The sequence below is a fragment of the Cavia porcellus genome, unplaced genomic scaffold (genome assembly GCF_034190915.1).
Source record: "Cavia porcellus strain 051 isolate PalLab524CR breed Dunkin Hartley unplaced genomic scaffold, mCavPor4.1 scaffold_8, whole genome shotgun sequence".
NCBI lineage: Eukaryota > Metazoa > Chordata > Mammalia > Rodentia > Caviidae > Cavia > Cavia porcellus.
Window position 1 is genome coordinate 11262695 of NW_026947491.1, and position 17669 is coordinate 11280363.

General features: G+C 50.2%; 1 protein-coding gene across 3 annotated transcripts in view; it reads right to left on the reverse strand.

Annotated features, from left to right (window-relative positions):
* The window catches only part of Cyria (CYFIP related Rac1 interactor A), a 91733-nt gene that overhangs the window by 45044 nt on the left and 29020 nt on the right, over window positions 1–17669 (reverse strand). For all 3 annotated transcript variants that reach the window (XM_063254358.1, XM_005001528.4, XM_063254357.1), the window contains exon 2: window positions 7791–7904. The gene's annotated coding sequence lies outside the window, so the exon portion shown is untranslated. The remainder of the gene's footprint in view (window positions 1–7790; window positions 7905–17669) is intronic.

Here is a 17669-nt window from a genome sequence, read left to right on the forward strand (position 1 = left end):
CATATGGTCAAACTGATTCGTCAAGCAAGTGGTCACTGCCTCTAGATGAGATGTCTTTTCAAACAAAACAACCCCACATTTTCTAGCTTGCTGTTTTTGTAGTTTTACCACAGGAAACAAAATTTGTAAAATAAGACTGTGGTGGTTTTCATGGTTTCTCATTATAAATCAAGAAAAAGACTGCTCTGAGACTGTGACCTGTGGACATGGTGTGTTGTGTTTTTAGTGGGTCTTTCTCTCCCTCCATGATTCAGGAAAACTAACAGATATGAACTAAGAGTATTACTTCTTAAGGGATTTTTCCAAAAGTCACACATTCCAACAGTTGCTCCTCTATGCAGAAAACCAAATCACAGGGGAAAAGAAGCTTACTATTATTAAGTAAGATTTAGCTGTCAAGCATATCACATGCGTTTTATATTTTCCTAATTTGTACTCATGAGATTTTTGTGAGGTTCCATTAACCCCATTTTTCCAAACAACTGGGACATCAAGATTGGAATGGCTAGAATTGTAAAGAGAATATAATACAGAACAAGGAAAAAAATAATAAAAGCTTTATATTTAACACCTAAATCTTTTATTCCATCTCAAGTGGACTATTTTTACTAGGCCTAACCACCAGGCGTGATCTATTCATTCCAGTGTTTTAGCACAAAATGCAGGAGAAAGCTTTATGGGAGCAGTCACTGTCCTACTAAATTCTGTTTTAGGCAAGGGGTTCTGAAGGCCTCCGCTTCCGGCCAGGCTCCCAGAGGGGCTCGGGTGCCCCGGAGGCTGGCTGGGCCCAGAGCTGAGCAGGGAGGGACAAGGCACCACAGGAAATCATGATTATCAACGCTCCAGGCTTTGTTCCAGTCCCAGACAGCAGGGACATGGCAGGAGAGATGGGTGGGGGTGGAGAAAGAGGAAGAAAAAACAGGAAGTGAGGGGGGAGTGGAGGAGGGAGGAAATGATAGAGAAAACACAGCAACTTTGAAACGTCCTTGGCCTGGTGAGAAAGTGATTTCTGAGCCAGCTTATGGAGCTGAGGTTGGGGCAGAAATGGGAAGAGGGTCCAGGAGAACTGGGGTGGCACTCGTAACTCTCTCCCTGCAGTGCACAACCTGACACAGGGCTACGGACACTGACGGTAGAGAATGTCCAGAGAAAGGTTTGAAGGCAAGGCCAGGCATGTTCCCAAGGGTCAGGGACCAGGATCAACACCTTTGATGTGATCAAGTGACGGGGGAACAACCCTCAGGCCCACCACTTTCTCTCTCAAACGTCTCCAGAATTAGAACCTGTTTTTGGAAGATTCCGAGGTTTGAGCTAGCTTGGGCAACTGAATGCCTTAGTGAGATCCTGCCTCAAAATATCTTTATCTTTTAAAGAAGGACTGGGAACTCAGTGCAAAGGCAGTGAGTTCAACTTCCAGCACTAGCCAGTGGTCACTGGGTCCGCTCCACACCGTGACCTCAGACCTGCCACTCTGCCCACCCCTTTTATTTAACTCCAAATGCAGGTCACAGAAGATGGCAGTCACTGGTACCTTGAACCACACAAACAGGTAACCCACAATGACAAGCTCAGAACACTTTATTCCTAATCCTACTTTACAGATGGCACCAGCAGTGGTAGAGGAAATGGACTCCCTGAGAGACAGGCTCTTAGACTTACAACTCCAGCCATCCCCAACCTGGCCATGCTTCATTAATGAAAAGCACAGACTCAACCTGGAAAAGGAACCAGGAAATGTGTGTGGTTCAAACCTTTCCTGGAGAACTCTGCTGTCCCCCACTGGTGACTTTTACTCATAGATGCTGTGTCCCACAGCAAGCGGTCTCCAGGGACCACCTGGATGCTATAATTCCTCCTCTAATCCCTACAAACCACAGCAACAAATCAGGGTGTCTTCGAGAGGAGTTCCAAATTCTCTGAAGTGACCACTAGTGGGTCACTCCCAGACTGTTGAGTATTCTGGCACAACAGAGTAGCAAAAAATACAAAACAAACGGGTTTATTGAGGATGTGGAAAGGTGCAAACAATCCATGGTGGCTGGGCTGTCTCCTTCAACTGGATACAGAGAGACAGAGGGTTATATGACCTCTGATTAGAAGTGGTGCATGGGACAGATACTGGTGACGTGTGAGGAACGGACTGGAATTCTTTGTGTGCAAACAAGAAAGGGAGTTGCAATTAGAGTTAAAGAAGAAGAAGGAAGTGGTAAGTGTTCCTACTTTGGTCTTCCGCCACATTAGACCACTGCCATAATTGTACAGTAACTTACAAGACCTTTCACGGACCAAATGTCCCTCAAGAAGAACAGAGATAAGGTAGGTAAAGAGATGTCAAGCCTGGGTCTTAGTCTCTACAACCGTACAACCTCATGTCCTGCCAGCATGCCATCGCTTCTGTCACCATGGATACAAGGGCAGTGTCCCTATCCCATTCCTCACCTCCCTACCTGGCCTCATATGAGCACCACAGGGGATAAGGCTGGAGTGAATGTTTGTGGCCCCTAGTAGCCAGCAAAGTGCTTTTCAACACCCAATCTTTGCTCAGCTTGAGACAGGTCCAAGGCCGAGAGCTAAGTATTCCATTTTTAAAGCAGGATATTTGTTTTAGAGGCACGAAGTGACTTATCCAGGACCACAATACAGAGCAGCACTAGAACAGGCATCTCCTATGACTTCTGGTCCAGGGAGCCTCTCATTTCCTTACGGTCCTATCCCTCCTGCAGGCGAGGGGCTGAGAGACAGCTCGGGACAGTGCCTGTCTTCTGTTTGGAGAGGCTGTCGGGGCTGGACAGGCACAGACTGGAGAGAAGGTGAGACAGACAAGAGAGGACAGCAGCAAAGGCCCCAAAAAGCCACATTCCCATGACCCAGGCTGGCAGATAAAGGGTCCCAGGCCCAGCATGGGAACCAGCTCGTCCAAAGGCCCCAGGGCCCCAGAACCAGGAGCCCCACAGAAAGGACGGTGGCTTGGGCTTTTAGTTGGTGAGGCCCAAGCGTACTATGGTACATCACTCCCACTAGGCATTATTCGTGCCACCTGTTTGCCCATGAAGAAACTGAGGCACACAATGGCTAAATCACTTGGCCAAAGTGTTTCATTTCATTTCAGTGTTTCGTTTGTTTTTGCATACTGGGCACTAAACCCAAGGCCTCTACACTGAACTATATCCCCAGACCCTTTTAATTTTTATCCTGTGATTTTCATTTTGAGACGAGGTCTTGCTAAGTTAATCAGGCAAGGGTAGAACTTGTGATTCTCCTGCCTCAACCTCCCAGAGTGCTGAGATTACAGATTTGCCCAGCGGGGATTCAGCATTGCAGTGCTACTATTATAGGCAGCTAAATTAGGTGGAAATATTATATGCAGTCAGATAGGGGCTAGACCCTTGAAGAAGCCAGTGTGGAAAACAAGAATACATCACAAATGTGGGTGGAGGTGCGTTTGTGGAAGGCCACCCCTCAAGACAAAGATGGAATGAGTTATACCTGCATACTTCCCTGCAGTATAAACAATAGTGATCAATATTCTAAATAGACATCAGTCACCAGGGAGGGGGAACAGGACCTCCTGATCCATCCCTTCTAGGAAAGGTTCTCACGCTTTCCACGCATGGCTGCTGTGACCAGCTTTCCCTCAGATCAGTAACAGCTAAGCAACTGGACTTGTAATCTTTGTCCTACCTTATATCCACCTTGCGATTTTATGTCCACCTTGTGACTGTGCTCTATAAAACTTTCTCTGAGAAGTGGGCTCCTGGGAAACCCACTTTCCAGGTCCCCTCCTGACTCTTAGACAAGTCCTTTCTTTCCCTCAGTAAGTGTTAACTCTGTTGTTCCTTTAGCATTCTTTGATTGGAACTTGGCATATCAGACATCCAGCATGTTCCCTTATATCATCCTGATATGATTCCTCTAACACTGCAGTCACAATGTGCACTTAGGCCACCTGGCTCAAACTGGTCTTAACCAGTACTCAATTTTCCCTCTCAAAGCAGTTACATTAACAAGTAAAATGGTAGAAATAAGGTGGATTAAACCAAAGGTCCAGGAACAGAGGAAGTTCAGTTCTCCAGTAGAGAAGGAGTGGGGAGCCAGGAGCTGCTCGGCAGGCAGGACAGGGAATTTGGTCCCTGGTGCCCAGTGCATCAAAGATGGCCTGTGTCAACAGCACCAGCAAATAGCAGTCAGGTTCCAGCTTTGCACAGCCTGCTCCTGGGAGGATGAAGCGAGTGGGCCTGGGAGGAGCTGACCCAGGAGGGCCGCGTTGGGTGATACCAGGGTGAAGACTTGGGAATCCAGCTCCTGTGCCTGGGATGGGGTAGCTGGGCTGGCAAAGCTAGCAGAGCACACCTCCCCGGAGTGCCAGCCTCCTGGGGAGGTTGCCCTGTGTCAGCAAGTATCCTGGAATAATGGATACCAATCGTGAGTTGTTCATCTACCACTACCTGGTGGGAATGCCCAGTGCCTGTATGACTGCGCCTAATTTACAGGCGAGACCAGCTGAGCAAATTCGTAAAGGTCAAAAGCTACAAGAAAGGCTCTTTGCCACCATGTACCTGACATTTCAGCCCCTGATCGCACCTCTCAGCCACACTGCTGTGAAACAGTGAAGCTCTGAGTAGTCAGCGCACTCAGGCAGCATTCACCAAAACCCATTCTGCACATTTCTGGGGCACTGGTCACCACTCCCATGAACACAGTCACGTAGACTTCGGGTGACTTTTGGATTTGTCACCCACACTTGCACACTTGGGAGGGAAAAGAGGCCCTACTTATTCAAAGCAGGGCTGGCACAGAGGCAGAAACTAGGATAGACCCATGCACTTGGGGCCCCCAGATGTCATCTGGGGCCCCACGGGCCTGGCTCCTCTTATGTCCAGTTACACTGCAACTCCACAGACGTTTCCTACCTTGTGCCCATACCACGCTTCCTCTGCCACTGCCTCTGAATTCCCGGAGACTCGAGACCTCACTGGCTGTGCCCTGAGCATGAGGCAGGCACGTGTGATGGGATGACAGAGTGGGGACAGTTCCAGTGAGAAATATGAGAAGGCTGGCACCCCAGAAACTAAACCAGGCTCTCTGATGATCAATTAACTCCCTAGAGTGATGGCTCTGGAGCCATCCTACTGGAGATGGCCTGAAGCCACCGTGCCAGCCCTTGGGCAGGGCTGAGGATGAGCACGCAGCTCATTGCAGGGATGCAAGGCCCCATGGCCTAGCTGTGTCCTTGGCCTGGGGGTGCGTGCCACGCCTTGAGGGGGTGCAGCTGCAGCTTCTGTGGCCTCACTAGTCCTGGAAGGAAAGAGGCAGTTCTTAAAGCCCGCTTTCATTTTACTTCTTCCATAAGACTCTGCTCCCTAAGAATGACAGGCCAAGAGAAGAAAGAACTTGCTGTTCTTCAGCAACCAGGAAATCGGTCTGCAATCTGACTTGCACACAATGCAGGCAAAGTGAAACACTGGTGAGAAAGCAGCAGGCGCCCACCCGGGCTCGAAAGGCGCTGTCTTGTGCACTTACTCGGTCGTGAAGCATCACAAGGCTCTAGCCTAGGGGTTCTCGAGGCCCAGGAAAGCCCCCACTGAGTCCCGAGCAGCCCCCACTCTGTGCCACCAAGCTCTGGGGCTTCACTGAGGCTGAGCAGTGAGCTTTTTACCTCCTGCAGAGACGCTTTTGCAAATGGCAGCCTCGGGTAAACAGGCAAGACCTCTCTGGAGATCAGCACGGACTTCCCTTCTGGAGAGCTGCCATGCAACCCCTGAAGCTCTTACTGTAACCACTGTCATCGCTTCTGTCTTTAAGATTGGTCTCTGTCTGGGATGCACAGGAGCTTCCTACTATTTCCCTTTTATTTTGCTCTTTAAATTATCTATATTTTGGGTGTCTCATATAAGAAAAGCCATGCACTGTTTAAGCTTCTCTATCTGCTTTATTTCACTTAGCATTATGGTCTTAATGCACCTGCTTTGCTGTAAGTGACTCGAGTGCATGTTTCTTTATGGCAGAGTAGTTCTCCCTGGGGTGTACACACCACACTTTCTCCATCCAGTCATCTGCTGACATGCACCCAGGCCGATCCCAGCATTTAGCTATCATGAGTTGTGCTATCAACACAGGCGTGCATCATTGGTGTTACTGAGGTAATACCTGAGAATAAGACAAGCAGAAGGACTTGGGCAGTGCCACCTAGCAAATGAGTGGGAGAGCAGGGACAAGCAGGTTTTGCAGCCACTTGTGCTGGGAGCTTGTGGTGGGAGCCGGCCCAGGAGTACCCTGAAGACCTGTGAGTGACCCTGGCTCGGTACGGCGACAGCGACTGTGGTTATGCTGCTATTCTGAAGAAGGCTGAGCACTGAGCTTGGGGCCAATGGAGGAGTTGAGCAGCAAGTGGCCACCGCGCTCCACCCTGAGCTTGACCATCCTGGCAGAAGCAGTGCCCCCATTGCCCACGTCTCACAGACAGGGGCCAGGGGTGACTCGGAGAGACAGACAGACTGACAACCTGGTTAAAGATGTAGCTGGTGCTTTCCAGGAGCCTGGGTCACCCTGACCTTGGCTTGACTGGGCTGTGAGACCCTTCTCAAGTGCTGTTCGCTGCCCTTTGAAAGAAATTTCAGCCAGATGCAGGACATGTGGAGACACGCACCAGCTGTTCCCTCTGCGCTTTCTCTTCCCAGTACCATAACTATGTGTGTTCCTCTTTGATGTCTATCAAGGCATGAAAACGTTTTTAGCAGGGGAAGCCACACCTCACTCACAGAGAATGCTGCCTAGGCCGCACGGATGAGAGGTGCTGAGTGTTTAATTTGTAAAATTTGGCTTCTTTGAGGGCAGTGATCAGCTCAGTGTGACTGGGGGAAAAGGAGAGGGGTGCTGAAGACACAGTGGGTAGAAAAAGGCTGGTGTCGGGCTGCACAGGGCCTTGGAGCAGTGGGCAGGGGGCTGGTGTGTTGAATGCTTTGTAAGCTCAGGGGGAAGACAGGCTGCAGGAAGAGCCTGAGCTTGTGGACTTCACAAGACCTCCAAGGGAAGGTAAGTGGTGGCCTTCTCAGTACATTATGAAGAAGGGTCACTACACTACCCAGCACCTACGAAGTATGATCACAAAATGTGGTGACTACTTCATTTTTAAATCATCTGTTACAGGAGGAGACACACTGCTTCCAACACACTCATCCCTTTGTTCTTGCCACTGCCTGCAGCAGCTCTGGAGCTGAGTATCAGCACCTCTTTCTTGAGGGTCTTTGTAAGGTGTGCTCAGAAATACAGTGACTGCTGCCACAGTAAAAACTTGACACTGTGTCCTCATCTACTTTAGTCATGAGATCTGACTCCTGGCCCGTCCCCAAAGTCAAAATTACCAGGAAAAGGGAACATTTTGAATCCATTCAGGACATGGAGGCAGCCAGCACAGCACAGCAAAAGACGCTCAGGAAAGTGGACTCCAGAACTGCTGAGGAATTGGCAAGGATGAGGGGATGAGGGTGTGTGAAGAGAGGCAGAGGTTTTAGGGGTGATTCATGGCAACTGTCTCTTGGTACAATAAAGTGTTTTATTTTTTGAGACAGAGTCTCATTATGTAGCCCAGGCTGGCCTTGAACTCTTAGCAACCCTCCTGCCTCAGCCTCCCAAGTGCTGGGATTACAGGTGTGCACCATCATACCTGGTTTTGAGCTCCTCAGTCTCCGATTTCTCCTGTGAGCTTCAGTCACTCACAAATCAGGGATAGGGGAAACGGAACCTGCTTACTACTTTAAGTGAATAGGCCAGAGTCAAAGACAACAGCTTACCTGCGACAGTTGGGTGCTGGCTTATCCCTGGTGCTGAGCGAGATCACGCTGGCCTCCTGTGACAGACACAGCTCAGAGCTCCAGATGTACACAGCTGCACTCCTTGGCTCCCAGCTGCAAGTCAAGTTGGAGTCACAAGGTTAGCACTCAGGGCTCACAGCCCCAGCATCTGCCTGCCAGTGGCACAGAGCTGTGGCAGGGTCCCAGGCACCCTGCAGCTTGTCACAGGATAAAGGGAATGGGAACAGTGGTCAAAAGAACTGGCATGGATCCAATGGCCGAGATGGACAACAAGAAGTTGCACTCTACGTGAAACCCATGGCCTTCCAGCAGAACCCGAATTTCTGAGCCAGGCACCCCAATCCCTCCCTAACAAGTCCGTACTAAGATCCGTCTTCCATGTGAACCCTCAGCTTGTATCTTTCTTGTCCTGTGACCCCTCCTGTAGCCAGCCTCAACCTCCACCCTCTCTACCGTCCTTCCAGGCTAGCGGTCACTTCCTCCATGAAGCCTTCTCTGATACTGTGGACATCACAGTACATACACACTGATCTCTACCCTTCTGAGCTCACACAGCACTTGCTGTCTGCCCCACTGGGCATTTGAGCCTTGGAGCTGGCCGGGGCTGTCAAGCAACCTCTGAACTCTTTTTGCTCCTCCTAGCCCATGCACTTTCACATACCTGACGGTGTCTCCTTCCTGAGCAAGCCTCTTCCAGACTGCCCACCCCCAGGATACATCGACACACACGCCACCTTCCCAGCTGTTTCCTGGGCTCCTCACATTGCAGTCATACCCAGCTGCTCTCCAAGGATGCACAAGGAAGCCACGCCAAGACTGCTACGCAGAATGGCTGCAGGGTCTTCCTCTGGGTCAGCCCCAGGCCCTCCCAGGAGTCTCACAGAGGAGGTGACTAGGATCCTGGGCACTGTGGTGACAAAGCCAAGAACAGCTAAGTCCTGGGGTTATGAGCTCTCTATCACAAGAGCAGCCAGCCTGTGCAGCCACAGCAGCGAAGGAGGCATCTGAGGCCCAGGAAGAAGACACTTCCTATGCACTTTTCCTTACACTGAAGCTGGGTTGCTACCTCTTTCCACAGAGGCAGAAAGCAAGGTTCACAGCGGTCATGGCTCCTATCTGGACTTGCACTCTGGCTCTGACCCTTCTGCTGTGGCCCAGAGCAGCAGATCCAGCAGCCCGCTGTCCACCCCTGGGGCTCACACTTGCTGCTTCAGACCCTGACCAAGGCATCCGGTCCCTGCCCCAGAGCTCAACCTGCCTTCAAGGGCCTGCAGCCCAGCGGGCATCTCAAGTCTTCTGCTCCTAGACCAGACCCGTCACACCACTTCCACAACCCCACAGTGGAAAGACTGAAAAGAAATTGTCACTTAACAAACGTGACAGACAGCGGCACACTCACTGCTCTACATGATGTTAAGAGGGGATCAGGGGCTGGGGATACAGCTCAGTGGCACAGCAACTGCCTGGCAAGCGCAAAGTCCTGAGTTCAATTTCTGTTACCTCTCGCCCCAAAAAGAGGGGACCAAAAACCCTCAGCAGACTGCTGTCTCTCCAACAGTGCATTCTGGTAGACAAGTGTTTCGCTTTGGGTTTGGGGTGGAGACCAAGTTCCAGAAGACAGTGAGCTCAAGGGGTCAACAAACCACACAAGGTCCCTAGGATCACAAAGCACAAGCTCAGTGGGACCAGATGCCTGAATCTTGTGAGGTCTCTTGAGCAGGCTGTCATCAGTCATAACCACAGAAATGGGTACACGCCCTGGCCAGTGCCATCCTGTGTAGGTTCATCCCAGAGAACCCATTATTAACCATGTACCAGCATAGCCTGGGATGGATCTGTGAGAACACAAAGACCTACAGAATGGCTTCAGCATTGTCCCCAATGTGCAGTGCCAACCGGGCAAGTTGCTTTCTGACCCCAGGTCTCCTCCAGAAAGGACACAAGGGCATTTTGGTAACTGCATAGCCATGAGGAGACTTGGACCACTGTCTGCAGACTTCCTGGGTCATCGCCGCCCAGGTGCTGTTGAATGTCCTACCATGTACACAGGGTCCCATGCAAATGTCACTGTGTCCCAAATGACAGTGGCACCAAGGGTGAGATGCCCTGGTACAAAGATAGCCTAGCACAGTGGCTCAGTCGAGGTGCTTGAACACACCGTCATCCAGGAGGAAAAGAATGATGAACTGGGAGCCACAGGCAGTGGTATACACCTGTAGTCCCAGCATATCCCACAAAGGAGGCTGAGGCAGGAGAACTACCACAGGTTCAAGGCCAGCCAGGCTATGTAGTGAGTTGAAGGATACCCTGTAGCAAGACCCTGTCTAAAACAGCACCCCCCTAAAGGAACTGGGGTCTGCTGGCACAATGCTGGGGGACAATTGGGCCATTGTAACACATACTACGATGGTGTGAGTGTTTGAGCTCTTGCCCTAGCACATGGCCCTGGCCACACTGTAGGTGTCCAGCAGTGGGTGGGGAGAACAGGTGTAGGTGACACGGCAAGGCACATGGCAGCATGTTCTCACCCACACTAAGCAGCGAATCTACCAAGTGCAACTTTGCCTCCTCTGGAAGCAGCGCCAGGAAGGAATGGTGTGAAATTCCAGGCCTGCAGACTCAGGTTAAACAGCCAGCAGTCGGAAAACCCCAGGCAGTGGTCAGAAGGGCAATGTTAGATGGTATTCAGCTTTCTAGCAGGAGCTGAAACACCTTGAAAGGCGAGGCTCCCTACACTCCCCTCTCAGGACCCAACTGTTAAAGACACACAGCCGTCAGCCTGGCTTTTAACACTCAATTCCACTTTTGAAAGGCAATCCTTATATTCCTGTGCCACTGGGAACCACAAACACAACTAGTACAAAACACCCAAAGTGGAGAGAGGGTTGGATGGGAAACAGCAAGCTTAGGGAGACGGCAAAAATCAAGGAGGCCACATGAGAAGATAGTGACAGGTACCCCCGCTGTACTAAGCTGGGCTCCTGAAGTCCCCAGGGAGAGCCTGCCCTCACCCTAGGAGGCAGCTGATTTCTAAGGCCTGGAGGACAGAAGGGGACCTGCCTTTGTGTCTCCCCAAAGATCTCACAGGAAACCACGAATTCGCTGACTCACAAAGCCATTTAATTAAAAGCCCCAGGTCGGTCTCAAAGCTAATTCTAGAACCAGCAGAACTCAGTGGCTTCGCAGACACCGGTACTGAGAGCAGAGGCATGAGGATAATTTTGCCTTTCCTTCCTGTGCTATGAATGACAATGCACTCAACTACAAATCAGCCGCCCTGAACACCAGGGTAGGAAGCCACCTGAGCAAGTGCCTTGGTTTTGTGAAGAGGCCCCATGGCCCAGGGCAGTTGTGTCACCCCACGCCTGGCCATCTCACCAACGCGCACCTGGATGCAAAGTTTTTGGTGTCCAGCACTGAGTCTTACACCTCATTTCAGAAAATGTTTCTATGTCCTCTCTAGTGCTTATGTGGAACTCAGAAAAAGCTGGTCATGATCTACCTAAGATCTGGGGCCACAGGAAGGAATCAGGACAAGACAGCTTCAGATAAAAAAAATTCCAAAAGCAACTGTGTGTTAAAATCCAGCTCGTGGGGGCTAGGGATTTAGTTCAGCAGCATAAGCAACTGCCTGGCAAGCGCGAGCATGCGAGGTTAAGAGTTTGATCCCCAGTACTCCCCCCAAAAAAGAAAGAAAAAGGAAAAAAAACCCAGCTCATGCTCACTTTGGCAGCACACATACAAAAATCCAGCTCAGTCCAACATGCTAGTGCACACCCATAATTCCAGCATTTGGGAAGCTGAGGCAGGCAGGTCGCCATGAGTTTGAAGCCAGTCTGGGCTACACAATGAGTTCAAGCTCAGCCTGAACTACATAGCAAGACTTTGTCTCTAAAGCCAAATCAACACAATACAACACGGCACAGCACTGCTCTATCGCAGCTGGGCACAGCAGCTTCTATCCTCTGTCTCACAGCACATCCTAGCAAACTGCAAATGGATTTGATTCTAATGCTCATGCCTTAAACAAACTTCTCCCATTTTTCTTCAAAACTGCAATATAAAAAGCAGTAATATGGTGACACTTAGGGACATCTGTACCCCTCAGACCCTACATGAAGCTTTCACTGCAGCATTATGGCATTTGGAGGTGAACCCTTCCTGAGGGTGTGGGCCAGGAGGACAGAGCTCCGAGGTTGAGGTCAGTGACCTCCTTTGAGGACAGGAGAGGCAATTGCCTTCCAAACCATGAGACTTACTTGGCCACCTGGATGTGGCCCTCAGCAGGCACGAGACCTCCCAGTGCAGACCTAGGACTTCCTAGCCCCCACTATCTAAGCCATGGGTCTGTCTACTGTGATAGCACCAAAGCTGATGACATGAGTGACAGCAAAGCCATTCACCATGCTACCAATAATCCTTCAGTCTACTGGCTCGTGAGCTGGAATTTGTCCACACTAATGATGGCCAATATTCACGCATGTCCTTGACATGCACAGAGCACTGTAGTAGGAAAAGAACTTTCCTCAGCCAAATAGCTTCACAGCATCTACCGCACCTTTTCCTGATACACATGCCAAGGCCTGGAATAACGGTAAAGTTATGGAGGCTGCACAGCTAGGCAATGGCCAATGATGATGTTTTCATTCCCCTACAATGACTGCTTTATCGCCAGGTGCTGCACTGACACAGAGGAGAACAGGCCCAGGTGCACAGGCCCAGAAGTCACCTCCATCTGCAACACGGCAGCTGAGCACACTGCCGAGTGCCACCCGGGATCCCCGGGAAGGAAGACAAGGGCAGCGGCTGTGGCCTGATTCTGGGTCTGGATATAATCGCAGACTGATCTCATATGGGACAGTCACCACCCCCACAGTGGGCTGTGTCCTGGTACGGGACATTCCGGTGGAAGGACGGTGGCCAGGAGGAAAAACCTCTGAGGCCCACAGTGCCAGCCTTTACAAGCTTCCTGTGTCTCCTCCACCTCTGGCCACAAAGATGCTGAGAACCATGCATCATCTTGAGTTGTGTGTTCACAGCTCTGAGCGGTGGGAAGATGAAGATGGGGCAGCGGAGACTGCAGTGGGGGTCCAGGGCACTTAAGGCCTGGGCCCTGGGGATGGGGCGCAGGCAAGGGCGAGGATGAAAGAGAAAGCTCAGACTGACAAGAGTGGCAAGGCCCCAAACCAAGGAACTGTGTTCCTCTGCATGTGACAGGAATGTAAGAAAACAGGGGTGGGGCGGGCCTGGACTGTGACACAGGTGCCAGCTGAACAAATCTTCCTAAAGAACTCTGCACTCCAACGACACGGTTTTACCTTTCCTTATGTGGCAGGGGCCGGGGTATTGCCAGACTTGCTTTTATATTGTATATCTATGTCATAAATATCTATATTTCTATATCTGTATTCTTGCTTTTTTAATTTTTGTTTTTTGAGACAAGTCTTTGCTATGTGGGCCGGGCTGGCCTCATATTTCTTCTACCTCAGCCTCCCAAGGGAGGGGATCATAGATAGCCATGAACCAACATGCCTGGCTTCCCTGCTGTTCCAGCAGTGACCACGTCAAGTCATTTCTACATTCTGACTTCCAATTATTTAATCTCAAAAATGAGGAAAATGCCTTCCCATCCAAAACCTGTGGTAGCAGTAATCAGAGGTAAGTGATGAACAATCATTAAAGATTAAAAAAAAGAAGCCTCCCTAAAGAGTGATTCCTGGCTCAAGGCTATGGATGGAGAACTCAGGCCTTCAACCCGTCTGCCCAGAGAAGGAAACAGAAGGACAGCGCGGTGCCCGGAGCAGAAAAGGCCACTTCCGGTGGTGCATGCTGCCATGGTTCAAACACTCTGCCGGGCTCCACATCCCAAGAGCTGCTTCTCTTACCTCCCAGGTCGTGAGCTCACCTTTCAGTGGGTGCTTAGCAGTGCAGAGGCAAAACACCAGGACCCCAAACCCGCCTTCTCTGCTCCCTCAGTGAATGTTCTCAGTTTCAGACAAAGGGAGGATTTTCACACAAAGTCCTTCCTGAAGTGGGTAGTAACAACTGGCCTTCCAAACACACTGCAGAGTCTGCCACAAAGGATGGCACAGGACAGGCAGCAGATTTTGGCTTCCTTCGTTCAACTAGTGCTCGCCCACCTCTGGAACAAGACAGGCTGGCCCCCCAAAGCTGCAGTCCTGAGTGCCCAGAGAAGTGCAGCTATGTGGGGTCCTGCCCTCTTCCAGAAAGGGGCCCAAGCAGGGCAGGGCCAGCTCCATTGCACAGAGTCTCACTGTGGGTCTGGTAAAGCACTTCTTGTCTGTCTCAGGCACAGCAATAGCAGCAGCAGCAGCAGCAGAGACAGAAATTGCAGGCCTGACAGGGACAGGGAGGTGGGACAGTGCGTGAAGCATTTAGACCACAGGGCATCTGCTCAAGCCTCCTGCATAATGACATCCCTTGATGTATAATTCATAATAGCCGTAAACCCTGGCCTACTTCTGACACAGAGATCATAGATTTTGAAGAAGTCACAAAAGGAGGGAGGAAAAGCACTTTGCAATGGTTTAGCTGCTCTTCGCCTCTTGAGTAAAGCCTGACAAGATTTTTGGACCTCTCTTCTCTACCATAAGGGCTTCCCTTGAAGAGCCTTGTTAATTTATTTTTTTCCTGCCTCTTGAATCGAGCAGGCAGCATGTCACCCAGTTTCAGTTTTATCTTCTGTAACACCGGATAAAAGATGAGGCTGAATCCATCTGTTAGCACATATAGGCTGCAAGCTGTGTGAAAGTAGGCAGGCACACACACACACACACACACACACACACACACACACACACACACCCCTGCAAAGAAAGAGAAAAATCCACACCTCCAAAAGATGTATTATCAGCTATCCTACTCAGCCCGACCAGACAGCAGCACTTTTGTCCTTTTATGGGCATGTTCAGGAGGAAGCCAGCCCCAGTCTCCCCCTGCTTCCTCTGAACCAAGGGGGATGCCGGCTGGCTGTGAGCCAGGCCCTCCTCCCAGAGCTCTGGGGTCCCCACCTTCAGGCATCACCAATGGCTCCCCAGGGACACTGCCTGCCCTACCTGGCACTGAGCAGCAGGCACTAAGAGGGTTCCCATCCTCTGGCACAAGGCTGTCCTCCTGAGGTTGGTCTTGCGGGGAAAATAAGTGAACAGCTGCCTGGGTACCACTTTCTGGAGGAGGAGTGGAGGCCCCATCTGGTACCATGGTGGCACCAGATGCCCCGTGATACTGTGGATGGCCCTCTCCAGGCCTCTAAAGCTGCTTTTGCTCAACATTTCCTGGTGACACTGTGAAGACATGATGACTGCAGACAAGACGAGAGCACGGTGGTGGTGACAGGTGACTGCACAGGCCAGCCCCTGGCTGCACAGTTGCCTCAATTATGCAGGCAAGGTGCAGGTGGAGAGGTCTGGAATATGAAGGACCCTTCCATTTCTTTAATGTAGAAACTATACTAATCACGAGGTCCCCAAAATCAGCAGGTTCTGTGTCATGGGGTGAAGTGTGAGCACTCACAGCTCAGAGAGTGGGGAGGGGATAGCTCGTGGGAAGGCAGAGGCCAAGGCCTCGCATTCAGAAGGGCCCTGTGGTTTCAGGGAGGACCTACGGTTTCAGCTCCGAAGCCCTAGCACTTCCCATCCCCCTGCTTGCCTCTACTGCCACCAAGGCGATTTCGGTCCTGGTGGTCTTCCTGCTGGATGGCTTCATGAACATAGCTGTACGAGACTTCCAAAGCAGCCCAGCTACTGCAGGGCCCAAAATTTCAAGGAGTCCCCCTTTGACTAACAAATAAAGCAGCAGTCCCACCCTTTGGGGCAGTTTCAAGCAAACAATGTTTCTACCAACCTTGTGTGTGGGAGCGGTTCTGAGGTAATTTAAGCACATCACATTTATTGTGCACTTTATTCTGTTACTATTACATTAGCTTCCCATACAGCACCTGACCTCCACCTCTCACACACACAGTTCCCCGCAGGGTTCGAGCTTCTATGAGAATCTAACACTGCTGCGGATCTGACCGGATGTGGGTTGGAGAGCAGGTCAGAACACAAATAAAGGCCCCCACCCTAGCCTTCTGCTATGCCGCCCTGCTTCCAGCAGGCCAAGTTCTGGTACTGATGCTCTCATGTCTAGGTTCTCTTCATTTGGGCCCTGCCCAAAATCTTGGCTTCAACCTGCACACCTCTTTCTCCTCCCCAGACTGTACCCCCCAGCTCACTTTCTCCTTTCAGGCCTTCCTACCTGCATACCTTGCTCATGTATTCCCTCCGTCTACACAGTCTCCTTTTCCCTCTATCTCCTTATTCCAAAGCCTATTCAGCCTTCAAGACCAAACTCAAGGGTCACATTGGCCAAATTCAGATCTGGAGCTCAGAGAAAATTTCTCTGTTCTCTAAGCTCTCATAATTTTACTACATCTTAATCAACTTCTTATCCTAAAAACGTATGCCACTGACCTTGTTTCCTTCCGTAGAATAGAAGACATCCCAGACCAGAAGCATGGCCAGTTTATCTTTGAAAGCTCATTCTATTTGGCATAGTTTCTGAGGCAAGGTACAATTGAAACATACAGTGAGTGTTTAAATTTTTTAAAAAATTTATAAAAGATGCATTGCCAAAAAAGGCCCTTCAGAATACCCACTCTCCCTCTGAACATACACATCCCGTCATCGTTGCAGCTTTCTGCAGCAGCTCTAGAGTCCTCTCTCCTGAGGGTCTTTAGCTGAGCTGCCTTGGCTGCCTCGATGTCCTAAATGGATTCCAAACGGCTCCCTTTCCTCATCATTTTGACTTTGGGGAGGAGCCAGAAATCACACAATGCGGGATCCACTGACTAAGGTGGATGAGGACACAGTGTTAGGGTTTTAGGACCTGCCTTTCCCTTGGATGGTGCTCGGAAGTAGCACTGACTGATTTTTTTCAACTTCAGATAGAAACTCAGGAAAGAGGGCTCCAGATTTCTTTAAGAAACAAAAAGAACAATGAGATAAGTGTGTTGTAAGCAAGGGGGAGCATTTTCAGGAGGATTTTATTGAAATCAGCTTTTTAACTTAAATGCACACTGTATTTTTGATCATCCCTTGAACACAGAGGTGCTCATCAATGATACAGAAGCCCATGAGTGACTCCTTCTGCAGCCATCCCAAATGATCAGCTATAGGAAAAGATGACATCAGCAGGACAGGCAGAGCAGGCAGACTGGATAGAAGAGGTCATGACTGCTTCTGCTACAAAAGCTAAAACGATGCTGTAACTACTAACTTGAGATGCAGTGAGCACTACCCATCAGGATGTGGTAGCTACTGACACACGGTGTGGTCGGGATGCCCTGGTCCCAACTCCACTCGGCTCGCTTTCACTCGCAAAGGTCCCAGTCTTTCCCACCCACCATCTTCCTGCTGTCGCCTACTGCTCCTTTCCTTTGGCTCTCTGGGTTCCACCACAGGTCTCATCATCTGGGACACATTTCCCCCAGACAGGAAAGCATGCCTGCACCCTCGCTTTCAGTAGTGTGGAATACTCAGATTCACCTCTTCGGGAATGAATATCCAGCCCTTACATGGCATCCCCTACTCCTCCTCATTCTGTTCTGTTTCTTTCCCATTGGTCCTTTGACCTTTTAATATACAAGAAGGCAATAAATTTTTACTTACACAGTGGTACCTCTGTAATCTTCTGGTAATCTTTCCACAATTCTGGTCAAAAATCAAATTGGACAAGAATTGAATCAAAAGTCCCCATAGTATCCACACTGAACCTAATCACTGAATTTGATTCAGTTCTCATGCAATTTGGTTTGGACGCAGAATTGTAGAAGGAATTAAGTTCATGAATTGAGGC